Genomic DNA, 23,309 nt, shown 5'->3' on the forward strand with positions numbered 1-23,309 from the left:
GTAGCTATTGATCAAGAGAAAGCATTTGACAACATGAGACAGGAATATATGTTTAGTGTGCTGGATGCTTTCGGCTTTCCACAAGAATTCATCGACATTATAAGAACTCTATACCGTGATTCTCAAAGCGAAATCTTAATTAACAACAAGGTAACCAAACACTTTAGTATCAACAAGGGGGTGCGCCAGGGCTGTGCCTTATCGCCCAGCTTGTTTGTCATAGCGTTAGACCCCTTGTTGCGGAAAAAAAAACGAAGAAAAAAGGATTAGTGGCTTCCCATTGCCAGGAAACATTGAAGTGAAAATATCTGCGTTTGCGGACGATATATTCCTTTTCATAAGAGACGAAGACAGTTACAGAACGATGCTACACATTTTTAATGAATACGCCAGTCTCTCAGGAGCAAAAATAAATGAGAATAAGAGCAAAGCACTTCGATTCGGTTCCTTCAATGAACAAGAACTATCCGAACTACAATTTTTGGAGGCAGTAAAAGTGCTCGGAGTCTGGTTTGAATCAGGAGATGTCTCGGCAAAAAGCTGGATAGAACCCCTCAGGAAAGCGCGGAAAGTGGCGGACGAGACAACACCCCCGGAACTAAGTATGGTAGAGAAATCTGAGATAATCAAATCCAAGCTGGGCGCACCTGCTTTCTATGTTGCAAGAGTTGCACGAATGCCCAGATTAGTGGCAAAAAAACTAGAATCTCTCATAAGTGTGTACCTGTGGCAAAAGAAGACCGCACCTTTACCCCGAAGAATTATGAGGCTACCTAAATCGCGAGGGGGCCTAGCCATACCGAATGTATCTCAGACAGCCAGAATCCTAGCGGCCAAGACACTAGGAACGCTGATCAACAGCGAACAATATGTGGGAATTACGGCCATGCACTATTGGCTGAGCACGCTGGGCCGCTTCGTGCCTCCAGAGAAATGGTATGGTCCGCGCGCAGAAAAGCCACTGGAATTTTACAGAGATGCAGTCCACACCTGCAAGGCAATCGAGGAACTCTGTCCAGACACTCCAATAACGGAAGTCAAGCCAGCCGAAATAAATGCCGCAATGGCATCATTAGAGCTTGAACTAGACGAAGTGAAGAAAAGCACAACGGCAAAATGGAAATGGTAGGCAAAAACAGACTTACCGGGGGAAATACGGGATTTTGAATGGAAAAGAAGATGGGGAGTGCTACCTACAAAATCGCGGCTGAAACATCTCAGGATAACTGAGACAGATCACTGTCCCAACTGCGCCAAACCAGAATCCCAAAAGCATGCCCTCAAGGAGTGCGGGCCAGCCAAAGCGGTATGGAGAGTGGCAAGTAATACATTCAGATGTAGACTGCTGCAACCGGAGATTAAGAAAGCCGGCTTCGAGAAACTATTATCACTAATCCTCATGTTTTGTATATGGAAAAGGCGAGGACTTGCGGAACTGAGGAGAAGACCACAAAAAGTTGTATACCCAGTACTGAAGTACACCCGTATTTGGATTAAAAATATATTATCAAAGGAACTCGCGAGAAACGGAGTGGATCACTTCCTTAGAAAGTGGCACACTCGATTTTGGAAGGTCAAAGACGACAAGATCGTAGCTCCCATGAGCCACTTCTAAAAATATGTCTCCCTGTCCCCTCCTAGTCTTCCATTCCTCTCCAAGGTAGGAGTGAAATTCCAGTCGCGCTAACATAATGTAGATGATTATCATATAGGAGGGAGTAGAATACGAACTCAACAGAAGACGAGTTCGGTCTTGTTTGCAAAATTGAATACAGAACACTTGAATTGCTTGTGCCCATGTGCCCCAAGAGGGACTGGAGTAAATATTGGACTACCCGTGTATCGACAATTCCATGACTCATTTTGGGTGCTGTATATGAATCTCTGTCCGAGGAAGGTGTATAGAGCGATTGGTCGCAAAGGCATATGTTAATTAACCTTCCACGGAGAAGAACTTCATGTAAATGTCATGATCAAGTGTTCATTGTACATACCATCATGTTGATTTTGGTTTGTTTTGTTTTATGCTGTTGTTTTCATTGTGATGTACACTAGAACGATGTACATAGGTAATTGACATGGAAGTCACATGTTAATAAAATTTTCTGTGTAGTATCTGTTCTTATCAGCTTAATATCTGATACGGGTTCTATATGGACCCACGATATTAAACCTATTTTTGGAAGTTGGCGGAGTGCTTGAAGCCTGCTTCACCTCCGCCGCAGGTCGGCCCGGTATTGCACTACCTCCGGGATCGTGCCCCGCTCACTTAGGTGAGACTTCATTCAATCAAAATGAAGAGCACAAGCTCGAAGCGAGCACTGACTTGACACGCACCATTCCTATACTATACGCAACGATGCCGGTTCGCGGACCACGAGAGTAATTAAACTGTCACTCCATCTGTGTGTAGCGTCGCACTTGCTGCGTCACAAATGGGACAGCCACTCCAGCAAATTTCTAGTTATGGGTTTCGAGAAAAATAAATGAAAGCAAAAGAAAGAACCAGAATTCCTATTTATCCGATGTCTCTGAACGATTGTCTCCAGTGAAGAGCCACTTGGGGGGATGGGGGTAGGATTAGCCGTGGGGTTTGCGATCAATATGAATACCACTCAAAGCCAACACTGCATTTTGGAGTTCACTATCGCTTGGATCCGTAAACCACCGCGCCCACGCAAGCTCGCCCTGCCGAAATCCGCTGCCCAAGTGGAAGAAAGATTCCCTATGAAAGAAAAATAGAGTGCCAGATTTCTGGTAACTACTGTGCAGCCTTTGTGTGGACATTTTCGCAGCAGTGGGACCGAGCGCCTCGAAAACAAGCTTGTCGTACGCCCAAGTGTGGCGAAATATATTCAAGGGCTCAAAGGTGCCTCATCTTTCTAACCTGTACGTTACGAAGACCTGTTGCTACCTTTTCATCATCAACATCATCATCATCCTGGCTACGCCCACTGCAGGGCAAAGGCATCTCCCACGATCCTCCAAGTACCCCGGTCACGTGCTGATTGGCGCCATGTAGTCCCTAATCTAATCTGGCCTCCTAACTTTCTGCCACACACCCCCTGCTACGCTTCCCTCCTCTTGGAATTCAGTCTGTAACCCTTAATGACCATCGGTTATCTCCCCCCCACATTGCATGCCCTGCGCATGCCCATTTGTTCTCCTTGGTTTAAACTTTGGTGTCATTAACTAGCGTTTGTTCTCACACCCCCCAATCTGCTCTATTCCGATCCCCCCGTGACGCTACACTCATCATCCTTCTTTCCAGAGCCCGTTGCGTCGCCCTCAGTTACCCTTCGGTAATCCTTAAAGCTTTTTGTTGGGGCACTCGTGGCATCTTTCTCGTTTAATCAAGTCAAATTTTTTTCGGTTTTGGGGGAAAACTCAATGAGCTAGGCGCGATTGTGTCCCCGGCGCCGCTCTCAACAAGATGGCGACGCCCAGGCTTTTTGCCTGCAGGTTCGGCCTAACGCAGAACATGCCTCCAGGGCAGTGAAGCCGCGTTGAAGGGGGAAAAAAGTCGTGCAGTGAAGCGCTTGCTCGGGCGAAAAACGCAAATATTAGCCGAACATACAACCAAATCGCCAAATAGGAATTTCCATTATTGAAAATTCCAGTTCAGTTTGCGCATTGTGTTCACCTAAGGTAAAGAACATGCCTTTTACTCCTGGCCTGCGTGGCCCTAGCGCGCATGCACACGAAAGTAATGAAATAGTGAAAACACGAAATAATGCGGTGCGGCTGTATCATATCTGTTTTGTGCGCTTTGTTCTTTGTGGACTACAGAGGTGTGTGTCATAAGAAAGCTTCGGTGCCCTTCTACTGTGACCACTGAAGCTATATTTAAAACCACATTGATTTGTACGGTTATTGCTGCAAACTGCGTGTGGGTATTTTTCTTTTTCGCTGCCAACGATGGGTTATCGCAACCGCGATCGGTTCTGCTGCTACGCTAGACGCGTGCTTGCCAACGGTTGGCTCTATACGCGACCCGCGACGCATGGTCGGCACATTCAAGCAGTCAATTGCAAACCGTTCCAAGAAGAAGGATGTACTCCACTTGCCACCGGGCGCGCTAGTTCGACGATTGCACTTTTTGACCCTCGAGGAAGCGCCGCCATCCCACGTTTTCTATAATACGATAAGATTCAGTGCGACCGCGACCACTTGTCTTTGTCAATATCTCGGACACCCCCTTTTTATTTTTAATGCAGATACTCAGACGCGCCCGTGTTCACGCGCACTTGCTCTCTCCGATAAGCAGGGAAGCTCGGTTGGGGTGGTGTCGGGCGTTGCGCATGCGCTGCTGAGCTCGTCGCTTCGCCGGCCGGTCGACGCTGGCGCGGTACTGGTAATGAACTTCGACGTGCATGGTGAAACGTCACTTTGTATTGCCACTGTAGACTAGCAATGCAATGTGTTTGCTAGCGATTGGATAAATGAGAAAGCGTGCACTGTCTACAGTTCATGCCCCTCTAGAGTAGTGGAAATGTTGCTCCAAGTATTAGGTATGTAATTTGCGCCTACGAACATGAACTAAACAAAGAAAATGGTCTGCAGCCGCCTTCGCTTCATAAAATTCCCGTACGAAGAAATTTCCGTGCGCAAATGAGAGAGCAAAAGAGAGAAACCATGTAAAGAAGAATGGCTGCCTTTTACGTGATCTCGCGCATGAAACCATACGATAGATTATTTTATCCGTTCATGTTGATTTGCCGAATGTAAACCGGAACACTTTCTCCACGCGGTATTCAGATTTGAATGGCAATCAATCACATCCTTTCTTTTTTTTGTTTCTGTTTGTTCTATCTGGAACCGAAAGAATTCAGAACGCCATTTCAATCTTAGACTCGATTAGATATCGTGACTGGTATGCTGAAAAATCACGCCTTGCGTTACGTCCCCCCTGGTATACCTCGTGTTAACCTTCATGATCACGGCATTAAAAATCGCCAGTTCCCGAACTTTAATCGCGCCGAAGATGAACCGATATGCTGGATTCTTATTGTAATGATTTTATAGAAAGCACTTGTTCTATGGCTAGATTTGAGGAAAAGAAAAACATCATTCAGGAATGTATAACTCAAAACAATTAAAAAATCTGCCGGCAATTCGTACTACAATGAGAGTACTGAGAATACTGCAAAAGATGAAATCCAAACATGCTCCAAGGAGCCGACAAATGCAATTCAACCAACGAGTTTAACTGAAATTATTTCATCAAGACATGCCCCGAAAAACGTTTTCTGATTTGATTTCTGATTTCTTATTTGAATCTGATTTCTTTTTTTTTACGACGGATAATAATTATGTTTCCAATGGCGGATGTGAAAATTTCAGAGCACGGCATTTTCGAAATCTCAAGGCCCCGGACGCTTTCTCTCTTCTTTAAGTATTTTGGTGGACGCGTATTGGTGCCCATGGAGGAAAATTTCGCGCACGTAATTTATAAACTTGTAGTTGATTTCCTTGAAGAACACAAAGTGCTGACAAACGACCAACCAGGACACAATTAAATTGGTATTACGCACGATTTCGCAGCCGCGGTAACAAAAGGGTAACAAACGGACGTTCATTTCGTGGTGTGGATTTCACGTCTCTAACAATAAAAAAAAATAATAAAAAAAACTACTGCATAAAATAGGTTTTCCCAAACTGGATGGTTTCGATCAGCTTTTGAACAGCCCTTCCTTAAATTGAGTTGGCGTTGATTGAGCGGGTGCGGGCCTCTGTTTAGGATTTTTGTAAATGGCATCATTACTGGACAGTGCGTTCACTTGAGGATAAAGAGAGAACCCCCCACCCCCCCCAAAAAAAAAAAAAATCATATCGTGGTGAGAGCCGTGGCAGATGAGTACTATTATCGGGAGAAAAAAAAAAGGAAAACCGCCTCGTACTCAGCAGCCGCTCCTGTTACGCGTGAAGCCCCAAACAAATTGTTTTTCTTGAGACGCTCTATAAAGTTATACACAGCTCCTTAAATGCAGCACCCGTACACAAAGCCAAACGTTCCAAACTGGAAAGAAAGCATGAAATTCGCGGTGCCCGTTTACTGTGAAACAACGAGCTACATTACGCGAAGTCCGCAACCACGTCAGCCGGGGCGGCCACGGAGAGTGCCGAACGCGCGCGCTTAAGCCTTAAAATGCTCGGCGCTTAAGCCAGGTAGCGAGTAAAAATGCTCGGCGCTTAAGCCACTCGGGGACTAACACTGAAGCCACGGGATTGTTGCTGAAATTTTATGCAGTCCGGTAGAAGTCGGTCGGCGCCTGCGCGCGGCAAGTCCGCAACCGCGTCAGCCAGGGCGGCAAAAAAAAAAAGCAGCCCCCCTGTACTAGTGTGCGCGAGGCGGCAGTCAATGCCGGCCTCGCTGTTATAGCCCCAGGAGGAACACAAGGTATTGCGCGTCGCGCCAACACACACACACACACATCGCCCCGAAATCGGCCGGTTCGCGTTCGAGACGCAACCGCACCATTTCAGCTGTCGGGAGCGCGGCTTTCGTCGATGCCGACAGCCGCCTTTTTATGCGCGTCACTGATAGGATGACGAGGCAATTTGTTGGCCACAAGAAACGCGTGCGACACAGCGCACGCAGCGCAGCTTCCAGCGGGCTGCTTCACGACAATCAAGATCGGCGACGCCCTCCAACTCTCGTGCCACAAGTGGATGCGAAAGCACCAGTGGCTCCTCTCGTCGCAGGTGCTAACAGCAATGGTCTGCTGCCAATGCACTTGAGCAGAACATGTTTGCAAAGCACCCTCTTGCAAGGCTAGCCGTTTCAAGCGGCGCCATATTGCGACAACGGTCCCCTTCCGTTTTGCCTTTTTCTGCACGGAGTTGCGACGGAGCGAAAAAGAAAAAAAAATATGGCTGCGCTCAACGGCAACCGTTTCGTGCGAGTCTTGCCGCCGGCAATGAGTTCGCTCCTCCTCTGTGGTCCGTCTCACGAGAGGACCCAACACTCTTCGCACCTGTCGGTGCCGCGATCGCTTGCTCGGGAAGGATCCCAGGCAGCACACCAGCATTGGACCAAGCATGGCCCAATGCTGGCAAAAATTGGTGCCAATGTTGGCCCAATCTTGGCATTTTGGCAAAGTGCAACCCGATCCAAGGTCCAGCCAATGTTCAAGCCAACATTGGCCCTACATTTTGCCATTGTAATATCCGATGTATTTCCAGCATAGAGCCAGTGCTCAGTCATCTTGTACCTAATGTTTTTTCCAGCATAGCCAGTGCTCAGCCATTTTGTACCCAATGTTTTTCCAGCATAGCCGCTGCTCAGCGATTTTCTATCCAATGTTTTTCCATCATAGCCGGTGCTCAGCCATGTTGTATCCAATGTTTTACCAGCATAGCCAGTGCTGAGCCATTTTGTACCCAATGTTTTTCCAGCATAGCCAGTGCTCAGCCATTTTGTACCCAATGTTTTTCCAGCATAGCCGGTGCTCAGCCATTTCGTACCCAATATTTTTCCAGCATAGCCGGTGCTCAGCCATTTTGTATCCAATGTTTTTCCAGCATAGCCGGTGCTCAGCCATGTTGTATCCAATGTTTTTCCAGCATAGCCAGTGCTCAGCCATTTTGTTACTTGTGTGCGGGCTTACTGCCTATACTATTAGCTAAACGGCCATGCTATAGAATGCTTCCAAACGCACATTTTTTCTAGACGTGACCAGTGCATGTAGTCTCAACACTTGTGCTCTGCTTGCGATTGTGTGTACCGCGAGTCTTCATCGCCCCGGAGTATGGAGTGCCGTGCCAAGATATGCCTAATAAGTGCTGCGTGCCCAATTGCCGGAGCCATTACATGTACGAATCGGGGCAGAAAAATAATGTCTTCAAGTTTCTGCAATATGAAGAAGCCCAGAGTGCCTGGATTAGGGCACTACCACGTGCAGACTTCATTGTATTAGCGCACTCAAGGGTAAGATGTTCAGAACTTCTTTAATAGTTACTTTTGAAAAATACGGAAAGGTTAATTGCTCAATTACAGCAAGTGCCTTTACAGAAAGTGACGATTCCTCAGAGTTCGACGCCTGCGAGGATAGAAATAAATATGAATTTGTGTTAAGGCACCTTTTGTGGTGTAGCACGAATATCTTATTGAACTACTACTGCAAGATGAATGACAAAATATTGGATGCCAATGCTAAGGCAAGGAAGAGAAAAGCTGAAACTCTGCGCAATAAGGCAGCTGTTTCCGTGTAAATAGCTGCACAAATGTTTTATATCCCATCTGTAAACTCATTTGAGTTGTAAATTTGTGGACTGCGGTAATTAGTGCATCGAAAGCGAAATTATTCGTTTGACCATAATCTAGATTGGAATAAATACATGTGTCCCCAATAAAATTGTTCATACGCAATTGTGAAGCTAATCGAGTGCTGTACATCATTGCCGTGCCATAAAAACCATAAGTACAAAATACAGAAGGAGAGGTTTTTATGGATTCAATTTATTTGAAGTAATAGGTATGAAGTATAGGGTATAATAAATAATAATAATAATTCGCAAGAAACGTACATTACAAAGACGACAAAGCGCGACGCTATAAAAGCTCCTGGCATCAATACCTGCACAAGCCTTACATAGCTGCTTTGTATCTGTGCCTCTAAATAAATGCTTTGTAAGGTGTCTGCTGCTCATTCCGCAGTTCAGACTGAAGAAAAAATGTGGAGTGGTCAATGGAAGCATACTGCTGCTAGGTGAACAAGCCGCGATCCCTTCATTCAACCCGCATCCCCAATTGCGCCGCTGGCCTCTTCTCCGTGACGTCACTCGCCGAGCACTCAGGCCTTCTAGTCTAGGAGGTGTTGGCTGGGGTCGGACGGGCCAGGGCTCCGAGGGCGAGGGTGGGGTAGGGAGAGGGCAGCAGTGGTGAAGCAATGATCCCTGTCCCGAGGGCAGGGATAATTGGGCTCCCCTGCTGCAAACGTTTGGGCGAAACGCCTCTTCCTGCCGCCACCCCTGTCCACAGACCCCGGCAACCACTTCTTTAAGAAACTATGGGCCTCCACGACGTCGACGTGGCCCTTCTCGCAGGCATCTGCACACAAACATAAAGACGACAAATAGTACATAGAACATACAGTGTGCTTAAGGCGTTCAAAATCCTTCATCCTAAGTAACTTCACTGCAAATATCATGCACCATAAAGATCACCCAGAATAGAGCAGGGCAGACGTATTAAACGAAAACCTTCATTATGAACTCAAGAGACTTATTGATAAGTTGTTAAGTCTTTAGCGCACACTTCATGCGAGAGAATGAGCAACTGCAGCGAACCTTATTGAATTGAGGTTCACAGCATGTTCTGCGACAAAATGCAGGAGCTATGCAAAGTAAAGCTGCAGACCATCAAATGCTGCTAGCACCTTCCTCGCCATCAAAATTCTTGATCCATTTACAGGATATTCATCCCTGTTGCCTTTGTTGGCATTCCTGCTTTTCCACCCTAACATAGCATTGATGTCATTAGTGATCATTATACCATGTTTTTACCAACCGAGACATATTCATCAACCGTCTCGCCCGCTGATGTATTACAACCGAGCGTACTAGTTCAGCAATCGATCGGCATGCTTGTCAAGCAATTCACCTACGGTGCCATGGCACTAGCACCAGAGCACATCTTGGTTACATCTGCGATGGCCGTGGTGGATGCGCTATGTGGATTTCATAGTAAATAATGAAACCAGCTGACGGGGACGCCTAAATTCGTTCACTGTAGAGGTTCACAATTCATATGAAACATAGGATTTTGGCCAGGATATAATCTTTTGCTATGCAAGTCATTCAATGGAAAGTTCGGCTGTATACACAAGACTTCAACAATGCAAGAAGATGGCCAAGGAAACCTTACCTGTGACTATACGGCAAAGCTTCAAGTTAATGAAGGCTCGTTTGCCTTTTCTGCCATGAAGGCTGTAAAGCACTTGCACCGGATGTGCCATTACAGCCTTCATGGCATTCGATGCCACCTCACGCAGAGACGTCCCTCCTATCTGTAGGAGGTGCTTGCGCTGGAAAAAAAAATGTCAGAAATGTGGAAATGAGCATTTATGCGGCAGTGTCTTCATGTTGAAAAAATCTCAATACTGCTAGAATATAATTTTTAGCCGAGTGCAAAGCAAAACATTTTTGCTACAAGAGGGTTGCGAGGCAGTGTTCTTTAATTGTAAATGTGCTCCACAACACCTGTGTTACTGGAAGACAAACACGAAGTGTATCAGATCTGTCTGTCCAGTACATTTCATGTTTGCATTTGATCATCCTTAGTACTGTAACCATGTTTCATAGTAACTACCTTGCCAAGCTTTCACCATCATTAAAATTACTGTAAGCGCACCAATTTTATTCGCACGCAAATTTGCAGTGCATAATTAGGAGATGCAACATCAGTGTGCAGGAAAGACAAATACACACACATTTATGGCACAAAACAGCTACTGACATACCAACATGATATTTCCAGATTTTCATATTTTTGTTAAATGGACTGACAATCTATTTTTAAGGACTTAATTTCTTTAAACTGTAACGAAACGCTCACTCTCAGCAATGTTACTGTGGATATTTTGTAAAGAATATTTCTATTTGAGCAGCCTCTAATAAAGAAGAGTCCCTCCTCTAGCAACACAACACCGAGAAGTGAGAGCAATGCAGATAGCCCACTTTGCAAATTATGAAAGCAGCCCATCATTCTACATTCACAGGAGTGAGCGCAACTGTGATCAACCATCTACATTTTGACCTTGTCAACCACTTTGGAAAATAAAAAGCTGGTACAGTAAGTTAGCGTTGCCAAACCTTACACCTGCGTCATGGCTGGCTGGCTCCCGTTGTCGTTATTTTGTTGATAGACTTGCCAAGCCAACTACCGCATTTACTCGCATAATGACTGCGCTTTCTTCTCAAAAAAGGTGTAGCAAATTCAGGGGTGCAATCATTACGCGGGTTAAATTTCTCGGGAAAATAATTTTGCTGCGGGATTACAACAGGTCAACAAGCAGGCGGCTGCCGCTGTAACAGTTTGGGACACCAAAACAAATATGGCGGCCGGCGGAGCAAGCCGAACGCACCGAATGAGATTTTTGTTCTTCTTGCGAGTCTATTACGTGCATTGAAACAGTTTCTGCTCTATCAGTAATGAATAGCATCGTTAATATCTGCAAGTTTGCGACAATAACATAGCCATGTTTACTTCGAGGGCACAGAAACAGACGGGTGCGCGTAGCCGTCAGTGATATAGAAACACATGGCAGGCATGCAGCGGAAACTTCTGCATTTGTCTTTACTATCCTAATACGGCATGTTTCCGTTAAGGGTAGGCGAATATCTTAGCTATATTACAAGCGTCGGCGTGTGAATAGGGTACACTTCTAATGTATTAGTGTAAACATGGCCACTAGAGTTGCCGCTCGAGACTAGTAGCGGTTGCCTGCCCACGAGTAAACGAGAAGAATCGAAAGGCGCCTTTTTTGTTGTTGGTAAACCATAATGAAGTCTACAAATAATAAAGCCAAGGCAAGTTTGGTTGTAGCTTTTCTTTTCATCGAAGTGCGGAAAGTGATGAAAGGAATGGTATGGGGCATCTGCTTAAGGATGCTTGGTGTGTGCAGACCGCTTGGTATGTCTTCAAGAGTCGTTTGCATAGCATTTGACAGCATTCGACAGATGGTAAGCACGATCATCATTAGCTAGACAAAACAATCTAATTTTGACGACAAAATTCAGATCTGCGATCACTACGCGAGCGCGATCATTATGCGAGTAAATACGGTAACTCATCGAAAATAAAGGCAGCGCCACTTTTATACTCACGACTAACAAAGGCTTGTCTGCACATTCTAAATGAAAGAAATAACAGAAAAAGTGGACTGCACTTCAGTACTAATAAACATATTATGAACCATGTACACTAATGGAAAGTCACGCGATAGTTCTCCGATTCATGGTAGATAAGGAACAGCGCACTGAAAACGAAGGCAGACATAAACACATCACAAACTGGAAAATTCAAGTGGAAAATTAATTGAACAAATAGGTTAATACACACTTGAATTGGACATGTGCCTGCAAGGCAGTGGACAATTCGTGACGTGCATTGGGGGTTAGCTTACATGATACCAAACAATAATGAATTAAGAAAAATCAAAACCAGCGTGCTGCTCTGCTATCAACGATTTGCTTGGTCTAAAAAGAAACTTTTTTTCTTTTCACCAAAGGAAAAGGAAGAAGGTAGCCATTATGCCACACTTCCACCAGCTTTTGCAAGAGGTGGGATCTTGGCATGGCCTAGATGTGGTCTTTTATAGCCAAAAAAAAGTGGGTAGTGTCTGCGCAGTGTAAGAAAACATGTGAAAATAGGTGCAAATGCAAGAGATGTCTGCCCTGTTAGGCAAACTGATATGCTTATGCCCTGCACCATTGCAGTCATGTACAGCATCCCCCTCAGGTGTGGCCAAGTGTACGTCGGACAATTAGTGCAGTGTGTAAACGTGCCCATGAGGGAGCACCAAAATGGATTGAAAGGCACTGTTTGCTCCTCGCACTTGGCAATGCATTGCCGTGACTATGGGTGCACTGCAGAATTCACCATGACCTAGATTCTTTTTCGCCACCCAGACCAATTGACATGTCAAATTTGTGAGGCTTATAGAATACAGAAAGCAGGACCAGAATGCATTAGCCAGCCTTCAAAATAGCACTCCAACAAAAAGCAATTTCCGCTGTAGACCACGCAAATTGTTGATAGCCAAGGAGAAAACTGGCTTTTTGTTAATTCATTATTGTTTAGTGTCACCTAATCTAACCACAAATGGATGTCATGAATTGTTCAGTGCCTTGCAGGTGAATATGCAGTTCAAGTGTATATTAACTCGTTCATTCAATAAATATTCCAGTTGAAAGTGAAGTTGTGGTGTTTTCCATCCGGTGTTTTCGCGAGTTTTCCATCCTCTTCAGGGCTGTTATGAATATGTTCTTGCTGCATGAGGAGTCAAAGGTCATTTTCCACGACTTTTTGCAAAGGACGAAGAATATAAACACATGTTTAATGAGAAAAAGATGGCTCGTTTTACCCAGTAGGATAGGAAATATTTTCATAAGTGTGGTTTTCTCAATTCATGTTCTGAGCAGTTGTCTATCCCTTTAAGTAAAATTGCGGGACTCTAAAACCCCAGAATTATACTGGCAAACCCCAGAGTGCGCTAAATAATTTATTACAATAGATGTTCTACAGCCAGGTTTGGCTCAGCTTTCTCCCCCATCACATCATGGCAGAGAAGGTAGGTTTGGAAGGTTTGACACTTGCTTGTCGAAAGGATTAGACGTTTCGGCTTCTACATAGAAGCCAGAACATCTAACCCCTTCAACAACATTATTTTGGTCAACGTTACATTTATTACAGGTCTAACATGATCAGGAAGGAGCATGGTGAAAAACAACAGATGGCAACCAAGGTGAAAAAATACTTAGAACAATGTTTTCACCCCTTTGTGGGAGCCTTGTTCACTATGGTTTGCAAGTTGACTGACTTTCCCACCTAACCTTTGGCATTCAGGCACGGAAAATAAGCCCATAATAAATACTCAAACATAATGTAGCATAGAAGCAGATAAAACAAGGTGCTGAAAAATGCAAGTAGCGGAATAAAAAGTAACAGTGGCTGCAGTGTATGTGTTTACATCCCTAAAGTAATTGCTAGTGTTTTGGAAAATGCTTTGAATCACTGCATGAAACTACATAGTTGAGGAGTTTGTTTCATGGACTTGTAGCAGAAGAAAGAAATGTGATAGTGCTGGTTAGTATGCAAGCAATGGGGCAATTCAACAGCCTGTACAGTAGACTCTACAAATGCTGTTTTGATCACATATCCAATTGTAATGCAATTTTCAAACAATTTTTTTCAGGAAACTGCACATTAAAATGACTTCAATACAGTTACCGCCCCTCTTTTTCTGTACCGTGTCCCACTTGTTTGTACTGATATTTATCATTTACAATGGATCAACTAGTCCAACAAAAATAATTTATTCACAAGTGTTCTGCATTGCGTCCTTTTACAGAAAGCTGGCACAGTTTGCTCTTTGTGTCAGCAATGCTTTTTATCATCTCAACAACCTATTCTTTAGTCATAAATGTATCTCTACAGAGAGAGCAAGCCACTAAGGTAGCTTAGTGGCTATGGCGTTGGTGAGCTTAAGCTCACACATTTGATCCTGGCAGCCACTGGCACACTACTATACTAGTGTACACTTACATTTAGATGGATGGTAAAGAATGTAGGCGCAGTCCAGATATGCCATTAGAAGCTATACAGCAGGGAAAAAGAATTATTTCTATAAAATCTTCAGTGTGTGCGACGGTTAATAGGTCGTTAACATAGAACCCACAGCATAGTTCATGAAACCGCACAGAACATCTACTTGTTACATAGTCTTACAATTAAAAATAAATGGGCAGTACAAACCAAGGTGGCAGCCACAGCCTCGTCGCCTACCGCTGCCTCGGCTGCCTCTAGTTCCTCCAAGCTGTTGGCAGGCAGCCGAGGAAGACTTACAGGCACCGTACGCTGGGCAGGTTGAGGCATGGTACGGGTCCTGTCAAGAGACTCAATTTCATGTAGCCTCTCAGACATGACCCGTACCTCGTGCCTCAGCTGCTGCAGCTCATGATGCAGCTCTCTGTTTTGCTGCCTCACCTCTAGCTGCACCCGCAGCACCCGCAGCATCACCGCTGAAACACAAGAAGATTTATTTCATAGCACAAGGAATGCATTTGTGGCGCATTAGATTGGTTGTTCCAGAGCACTCTGGTAAATGTTAAAGTACCAGGATTCGTACAGGTCTCGGCGACAAAAGTTCACAGGTATTCAAAGACTTTCAAGGCCAAGCCAAAGCCTTTTCAGGTTGCAGAACAGCATCACATGTGCCACTTTTTACTATAATACTTCCAAAACACTTTAGGTAGCTTTACTGCACCATAAATACAAAAAGTTATATTCAAAATGTCCAGCCTTGATCACTCCCAAGTTCCTTACTTCTAGCTTCTAACGAGGCGTGATAAAAGCACCATAAACGTGGGATCGGAGCCAACACCAAGTGCCGGTGTCTTGCTCTTGCCCAGTGTGGGGTTTTCCAGTTCTGTGCAAGTCATACGAAACGAAATGCTCGAGCACTCGCGGCGGTGTCAGCTTTTTATGCTATTGTTTTTAACGTGGGAAGTTTGCCAGGTCCGCATTGATTCACCATAGAAAGCGAGTCGCATAATCGATTTTATATTGTATCACTCATGAAATTCAAACGCTTTTCAAGGGCCTTGAAAACACATTTCAATTTCAAAGGCTTCAAGGACCTGTGCAAATGCTAAACTGTAGGTGTGAATCTGTTTAAAGATGTCATAAAAATAAGTAGGACCAGTAAGAATAAGGCTTTGTTCTTGCTTTTCATGAGAACAGTGAAGTAGTTGCTATTTTCCACAAGTTACATTATCAAAGTGCTTTGAAAGAACGAGTTCTATGTGATTGACCTACATTCAAATATTCCATTGTTATAAACTGAAGGTATGAAGGAAGAAAAATTTAGATATAAATTAGTGAAGCAACAGAGCAAAGTACTGAGACAGCTGGTGAACTAAAGCACAAGTAAACATACTAACAAGATGCATACACAAGACTAAGCGTGCAGCTGTATGCATCATAGTATGCCGAGTTAAACTGCTACGTGTTTAGATATTCCAGGTTGTTTCTTTTTTATGCTAAAATTTCTTGCCTGTTGCATAAAGTAACGACATCTCAAAGGCCGTGAACCACATTTTATTGCATTCAAAAAATGCGTTTGAAGTTAAAATAAACTATTTCAGAAATACTTTGCCGTAAGAAGTACAATACATTCAGCAGAAGCAATCAAAGATCGCCCTGATCCCCTCCGCGGGGCTCCTGGTCCTTCAATGCCTTTGCACTGCGAAAGCTACGGCAGAGCGGGGCATACCTACAACCCTCCACGTATGAAATGTCATCATGGTGGGCAGGTTAAATTTGAATTTGTGTGCTCACGAAGATTACACTACTTCCGATTTTGGCACCTACAATGTACCAAAACTCTGAGGCTGTTCCTAAACTTACAGTGGAGTACAGTGTCGCATACCTTTGCTCTCCTAGTCTACCAGATAGCTACATGCAGCTTTGACACACAAAGCAACAAGCCACATTTGTTTCACACTTATTATGGCAATGGTACAATTTCTGACAAGTGAACGAAACATTGTATTTATGTTCACTCATAAAGAGCTCCGGCCATGATCGTGGCACACCTCAAAGATATGCAGCTTCGGAAGCAGACGACCTGTTCCAGTAGGATATTTGCATTTAGGCAGGCATTTGTGAAATGTGCGGGCATTTGCGCCTTGAATATCTCGCTGCCTAGGCACTAAGGAGAAGTTTCTTTGCTTGTGTTGTATGCATCTGTCCCTGGGCGTGCCTGCATTATCGAGTGGGGTCAAGTTTACGCCCGGATGCTGGCGCGGTGAAACAGGTGACGCAGTGGGTACCGATGCCCAATTTGAAGATCACTGTGCCGGACAACTCTCTTGTGCTTGCAGTGCTCATGCTGAGTCAGTCGTGCTGGATGATAGCTTCCTCGCGCCAGCCTTCAATATAACATCACCGATTTTCCCAGGGGAGAAGTAGGGACCATGTAGTAGAGGCCAGGCCGCATATAATGCGGCCCGGCCACATAAAATTTAGAAGGCACAGTGCCTAATCCTCACGGCATGACATCAAAGCGTGGCCTGGGGTGTTTCAGGCAATAGCTTCCATCCGCAGTTGCTAAGGTGCCGTGTGCTTATTTCACTCAAAGAGGATCATTCAAAAATGTTGCTGAAATGTCATGGAGAGCAGCATATGAAAAGCCTGCAAGAGCAAAGATAGTGCTCCAGGATAGCATGCCTAGCCTCTACTACAGCCCCTACTGCTTCCCAAGAAAAATCAGTGTTTTGTTTTTGTTTTTTAGCATAGAGCACCGCAAGGCGCCAAAAAGGTATAATCCAGCATGACTGACTTGGCACCAACGCTGCATTCGCGAGAAAAGTGTCTGATGTACCTTTAGACAGTGATCACCAAATAGGGCATCCGTTCCCACTGCATACCTGCTTTACAATGCTGGCAGCCAGTGTCCGAGCTTAACCTCAACCCCACTCTACAATGCCGGCACACCTAGGGACAAATGCGTACAAGGCGAGCATAGAAACTTCTCTGTAGTACCTAAGCAAAGTCACATATTCAAGGAGCAAAAGTCCCAAGATTTTCTCTCTTGCTCCTGCTCTTACTCGCAGCTGCACAGAAACGTCAGGTGCCTCAGGAAATGCCACACCCTGCTATGGTTACTAGCGATTGTAAAGACACTGCCCGGAAACCACTCAGAGCACTTCAGCGAGGCACAATGAGCTCAGCGAGCAGGCTTATCGCAGTGAGTGCGGTATCAATGTTCCATAGCAGATACAGCTACATGCAACTGTACTGCTTTTGCTCTGGCGCACGACAGGACTGGAGTGTGCGCTTATGCTCAATTCTGGCCATGCTAAGTGGTCTGGATCGGCTTTGAATTGCACCAACTTGTCCTACGCATATAGTAGCCACATCCAAATGCTGCATTTAGAGGCACTGTCAACAGTTTAATAAGTCTATGAATTCATGTATACAGGAGCAGCCAGGAGTGAGAGTGAGCTAGCAAGTGAACATGTGGTCTCACCTTAAGTCGAGTGTGGTTCAAGGCTAGTCAAATGTTCTCGAAATGAATCGAAATTAGCGAGACCTGACGGATACAATACCAATAAACAGTGTGGCTAGACAATACTTGGGCTTCTTCTAGAAGTAATCACATTTTATAAAAATTCTAAATGCAGATTTTCCTTAACCACACCACAGGCTTAGTGAAAAACACCTTCTGCAGATAGCACACGCTACTGTACCTCAGCCAAATTTTGCACTTGTGTGCAGCACGTACTGCTCAGGAGTGGAGTGCGGAGTCATCTTTTTCTCAAACCTTCTTTTCAACAGAGGCCTTCTCCTCAACCTCTTGGGGCGGCTGGCAACTGCCCCTTGACGTCAATGCGCACATTCCCAGACAGCGCTGCCATTGGCCCATAGCCAACACCAATCAAAAATATTGTGCACTTCTTCCTGGCTGTTACTGGGTATATTACTGGGTAGTAGGGCCTAGCTAATTTCAATCAGTTTTGAACACTAAACTAGCCTCGAACCACACATAATTCGAACACAGCCTTGAACCACACATACACAAGCCACACTTCGCATGGAATGGTAGCTAGCATCTACAGTGGACACACACCACTGCACACCTAGGCTGGGCTAACATTGCTTCCAGCCAGTCCTGGCTAGACACCTTCACAGATATCGCTTCGTAATGAACTTTTGCTAAAGCTTTAAAATGCACAGTTTGGATTTGTGTACTATCACTGCAGCACAGCAAGTCCGCGCCACATAGCATGGTCGGACTGGAGCGCAAGAGTGAATGTGCAATCCAATCCTGCCATGCATATAGCAAGTGAACTACACTTGCATGTGGTTGTGTCTGTTGCCTAGTGTACAAACTGGGAGAAAACTCTCCCTGCTAGCTGCATGTATCACGATGCAAGTTTTTTTGTTCCCCATATGCAAACTGGTGCTCAGGAGTTTCAGGGACAGGAATACAATTCAAAAGGAAAGCACATTGCTGCTGGAGGGCTTAACTGAAGGACTTCCAAGAGGGCTTTCAGCAATAGGAAGAGAGGTGGAACCAAGCTATTGTGTCTAATGGGGAGTACTTTGAAGGTTAGCGAAATTATTTCGTTAAAACATACGTCATCATTTTTGCTTAAGCATCAAAGGGTTGGAAAACATCTGCCTGTAGAAACTTTGCACCATACCTATGGCACTTATTTAAGATAGACATTAAACACATTGTGCTCTTCTTAAAATACGATGCAGGAGATACATTTCTAATAACATCGCGATTTCAAAGCCTAAAGCTTTCTGCTGCAGAAAGATCTAGTAGATAACATTTGGTCAATAATATCTGAATTGACCCCCTCCTTCGCTCCTCCCCCTCCCCTGATGGATCCACTTCCTGGGGGCAGCAACTTTTTATGGCAAATGTTTTAACAACAACATTTGTGTCATACCTTAAGGTGCGAAGAATGCATTGTCGGATAACAGCAACCTCGAAATTAACTTTCACAGGCCATGTAAAGATCTAAGGAGACTCACGCATCATCTCCTCAGGGCCTGCGTATGCAACTGGCTCCAGGGATGTGCCTGTGATGCTCTCATGAGCTGGTGCAGCTAGGGAAGAGGAGCAACAATCCACAATTAGTGCCAGAATAACAGAGCAACAAACTGCTATTTTTCATAGACCATTATATAAACATGAAGACCCCAGCCCATGATTCGCTGCAAGAAACCTTGTGGGCACACATTTCCTTCATTTCTATATTGCCTAAATATTGTACAATTATAGACATTCTGCTTAGTTCTGGCATAATGTGTGCATAGCGTAGCAGCCCTTGCATCCCTAGTGTAGTAATCATTGTAACCAGCTTGAAATATACCAATAGAAGTGCTATTTCCATGCTTGAAAGTCTTGCGTAAGCATCGCAGTGACCGAATGCAGACAGGAAACGCCATGCACACATAGGAAAGAGGGCATACACAGTGGTGCTTTCATGAAGTTCTTGATTTGATGTGTCCAAATTTTCCACGAAATGGAACATTGAGAACGCCAACTGCCCTAGATATAGCATTGCACACAATATGGTGCAATATCAAAATAAAGTTGCTTGATAACTTCCGAGTTTCGTATAGCGATCTGGTGGAGTTACAAAAACGGGACTCAAGGTAGGCCATCATCAGCACAATGTACAATAAAGCCGAAAAGGCATACAAAGAAGTTTGTTTTGGGGGACGCTGTTTTTAAATGCACCATTAAAATCACTTTTCAAACTTGTCTGTGACAAAGGATGAGGGCTTAGCATGCAATGGGCCATTTTAAAGATTGTAGGAATTTCTTTAAATTTCTCTAAACTTCTTGCGAACATTTAAAGGTTGCCTTCCTGGAAGAGCTGTAGGCATCTGTAAGCACATAGCCCGTTTGATAGCTACATTTAAAGGGGCTCAGGAGAACCTTTTTCGAGATCTGAGAAACAAATTCTGCCGATGAGTGCAGCATCTTTCAAGGAATACAACTCAAGAATTTTTTTTAAAATGGCCTCGTATAAGCAAAGGAATTAGGAGCATAATATATACGTTCCTTATTACCCCTCAATTCAATGGTTCTCTCCAGCAGGGGCAGTGCCAGTAACAATGACAGGTCTATCACACACCTTTACTTTTCCAAAGCAAATTTATGGTAACTTTTTAAAATGGGCCTCAGACAAAACATTTGAGTGATAAAGGAGTGGTGATGCATTAACAATTGTCGGTTTTGACTTCCTAATAATCTGTAATGAATCTGGCAGGGTGTGTACATAAGTAATTCATCCAAAAATTTCCCTATGACCATTCGCGATGGGCTGGTACCATATATGTCAACTGGAAGCTGGCCACCACTTAAAAAAAATGGAGAGCAGAAGCCTACTGGAAAGTTGACGGTACGGACTGCTTGTTAGCTCCATCTGCTACATGCAGAATGTTTGCTTGGCAAGATCAACAGGTGGTTCAGTGCTGCTTTAGAGCATTAAAATAGCAAGAGAGTTTCAGTGTCATCTGCTTTTATATTTGTCGCTCGGATAAGCAAAAACAAATGCCGACATGTGCACATTGGTCTGCACAGCAACACAGTGACAAGCTTTGCAGCCACAGGCAAAATGAAGGTGCTACTACAGCAGACTTCCATTAAGTCAAATCCAGTGTATTAGATCACAACCAAAGGTTGTGGCTGAAGCCCATACACTTCCACGGGACGAAGTTTTTTTGTTATTCAGATCCTAAAATTCAACTTTGTCAGGGAAATCATACTTGGCTGGTCATCACACACACGTGTTAGACCCTAATGGTGGCTGCAGTTTTAAGAACCCTAATAAAAGACCAGAGTCGTTCAACTAAACACATTGCATACTTATTTTATAAAAAGCTTACAGGGCGGTGCAGGCAGGTCCAGTCGAGGCGAAGCTGCACCGTCGTGGTCATCACCATGGCAAGCATCATTGCCTGAAGATTTATGCATGTACATTTATTTTTGAGGCACTATACAGGGTGTTTCACATAACCTCAGCCAAACTTTGAAAATATGCGGAACTTTGAAATATGCCATCGCTAGGAGCTGCTCAGATTATTTTTGCATTCTGCTAAAACACATAGTCTTAATTAACTTTCCAATATTATAACTAAATGAAAAGTGTCAAGGAGGAAATTGTAGAGCAACATGAGAAACTCCCGATACAGCTTTCTGTTGCTCAATGCATGCTACATAAAAGTGTTTTTCCCAGAGTGAAATAAGCCCGCTAATACACGCAAAATTGCCACACGACTGGCTGCTCAAGGCACTTTGCGTGTATTCACAGGCTTCATTCATACTTGGAAAAACAATTTTATGTAGCATGTATTGAGCAACAGGAAGCAGTATCGGGAATTTTTCATGTTCTACAATGTTGTCATTGGCACTTTTCATCTACTTTGAGAAGATGATTAATTACGACTAATTATGTATTTAGAAAGAATGTAAAAAAATCTCAGTATCACCAAGTGACAGCAAAAACATTAGCTTGGTTTGGTTCAGCTACATAGCATTTGCATATTTTTAAAGTTTGGCTCAAGTTACGTGGAACACTATACTAAATTAACAATTCAGAACTTTTCAAGGCAAAAGTAGTCGTGAAAGAAAAAGTGGGCTGCTTAAATAGGATGAAGCTAAAAAAAAAGGGGCGGGACAGAAAAATCCATACAGCTTCCTTGAAGAAAAAGAAAGTACTGCAGTAAAAGAAAGATAATTTTGGTTCATGTACCCAACAATACACCACCATTTTTGGGACAATTATAGAGCTACCCAGGAGGCAAGCACATGGCAACACAAGGTTAAATTAATCTGGAAGTTGCTGTACTGTATCCTGCTAACATTTATTGCATGCACTTTCACTTGCCAGCTCTCCCTGATGCCCCCCACATCTGCTAGCTTCCTGGCCAGCCCAGTCAGTAAAGCGACTGCTCTGTAACTGTAACCCGATCTAAATTTGCCTTCCCCTCTCCCATAAGCACAAGCATTAAAAAAACAAGAAGAAAACAGAAGCAATTACCCGACTGCTCTGTGGTATCCACACCAGACAGAGACTCTGCCTTCTTCAACCTCCTTGAGGCCTTGTCATAAGTGCCTTTGAACGAAGAACCAATATTTCAATACAGATTATAACAGACACTACAACAAGCAAGCTGCTAAGCTGTGCAGGCAACATTCTGCAACAGACAAATGTCATGAACAAGAAATATGTGACCGCTGAAAATGCCCACAGCAAACTGCATAGACATTGTGCACAAGTTTGCACAGCTATGATGACATCAAAGTATCAGTGGTACAAATTAACATAACTCAAGAACTGAAGAAAGACACTAAAGGATTAGTTTGCCTTTTTTTTATTCGTTGCAAGTTTTCAGTTACACAGTGCCCACATCCAATGTTATGACACATCAGACTGTCATGCCCCTGAGAATATCTTAATAAAGAAAGCCAGTTATTACAAGTCCCTTTCACAATGCAAAAATGCAAATTGCATTTGCTATAACTTAGAATGGAAACATTAAAATGGCAAAGAGGTGCAAGCCTGTAGGTGCACTGTTTATAAATTTAGATGTTTAACAAGCTATTGAAATTTCTAAGGTACTTTTACACCTGAAAGCTATTGGTCAAAAAATGACAAGAGTGAGTGGACTGCACAAAAAGTGCGCTGTTAATATTCAAGTCATTGCTAGTTATAAGGCTACAGGCACTGCAAGCTAGGCAGGAGAAAATTGTTCATAAGAAGACACCACAAAGGCTTGTTTAATTTTCTGGACATGCAACAACGGCGCTTGCTAACAATAATTACGACTATTTTATTTATTGTATATTTATTATTTATATGACTTCATCATGCATAAACCTTACAAACAAATTTTAAGGGGTGCACGACAGAACTGTTTTCGTCCCAACCACCGTGGTCTTAAAGGGACACTAAAGAGAAAAATTATTTCTTCTGCATCAGTAAATTACTCAGCAGCATACACAAAGAAAAGTGAGTACATGTTCTTCAGAGTCCAGTTGAACTAGTATTCATAA

At 43.9% G+C, this 23,309-nt stretch overlaps 1 pseudogene; it reads left to right on the top strand.

Annotated features, from left to right (window-relative positions):
- The first annotated feature begins 2,087 nt into the window (after positions 1–2,087).
- LOC126519748 (U2 spliceosomal RNA) lies at positions 2,088–2,268 on the top strand (annotated as a pseudogene).
- The last annotated feature ends 21,041 nt before the right edge of the window (positions 2,269–23,309 follow it).

The sequence above is a fragment of the Dermacentor andersoni genome, chromosome 10 (genome assembly GCF_023375885.2).
Source record: "Dermacentor andersoni chromosome 10, qqDerAnde1_hic_scaffold, whole genome shotgun sequence".
NCBI classification, from domain to species: Eukaryota; Metazoa; Arthropoda; class Arachnida; order Ixodida; family Ixodidae; genus Dermacentor; species Dermacentor andersoni.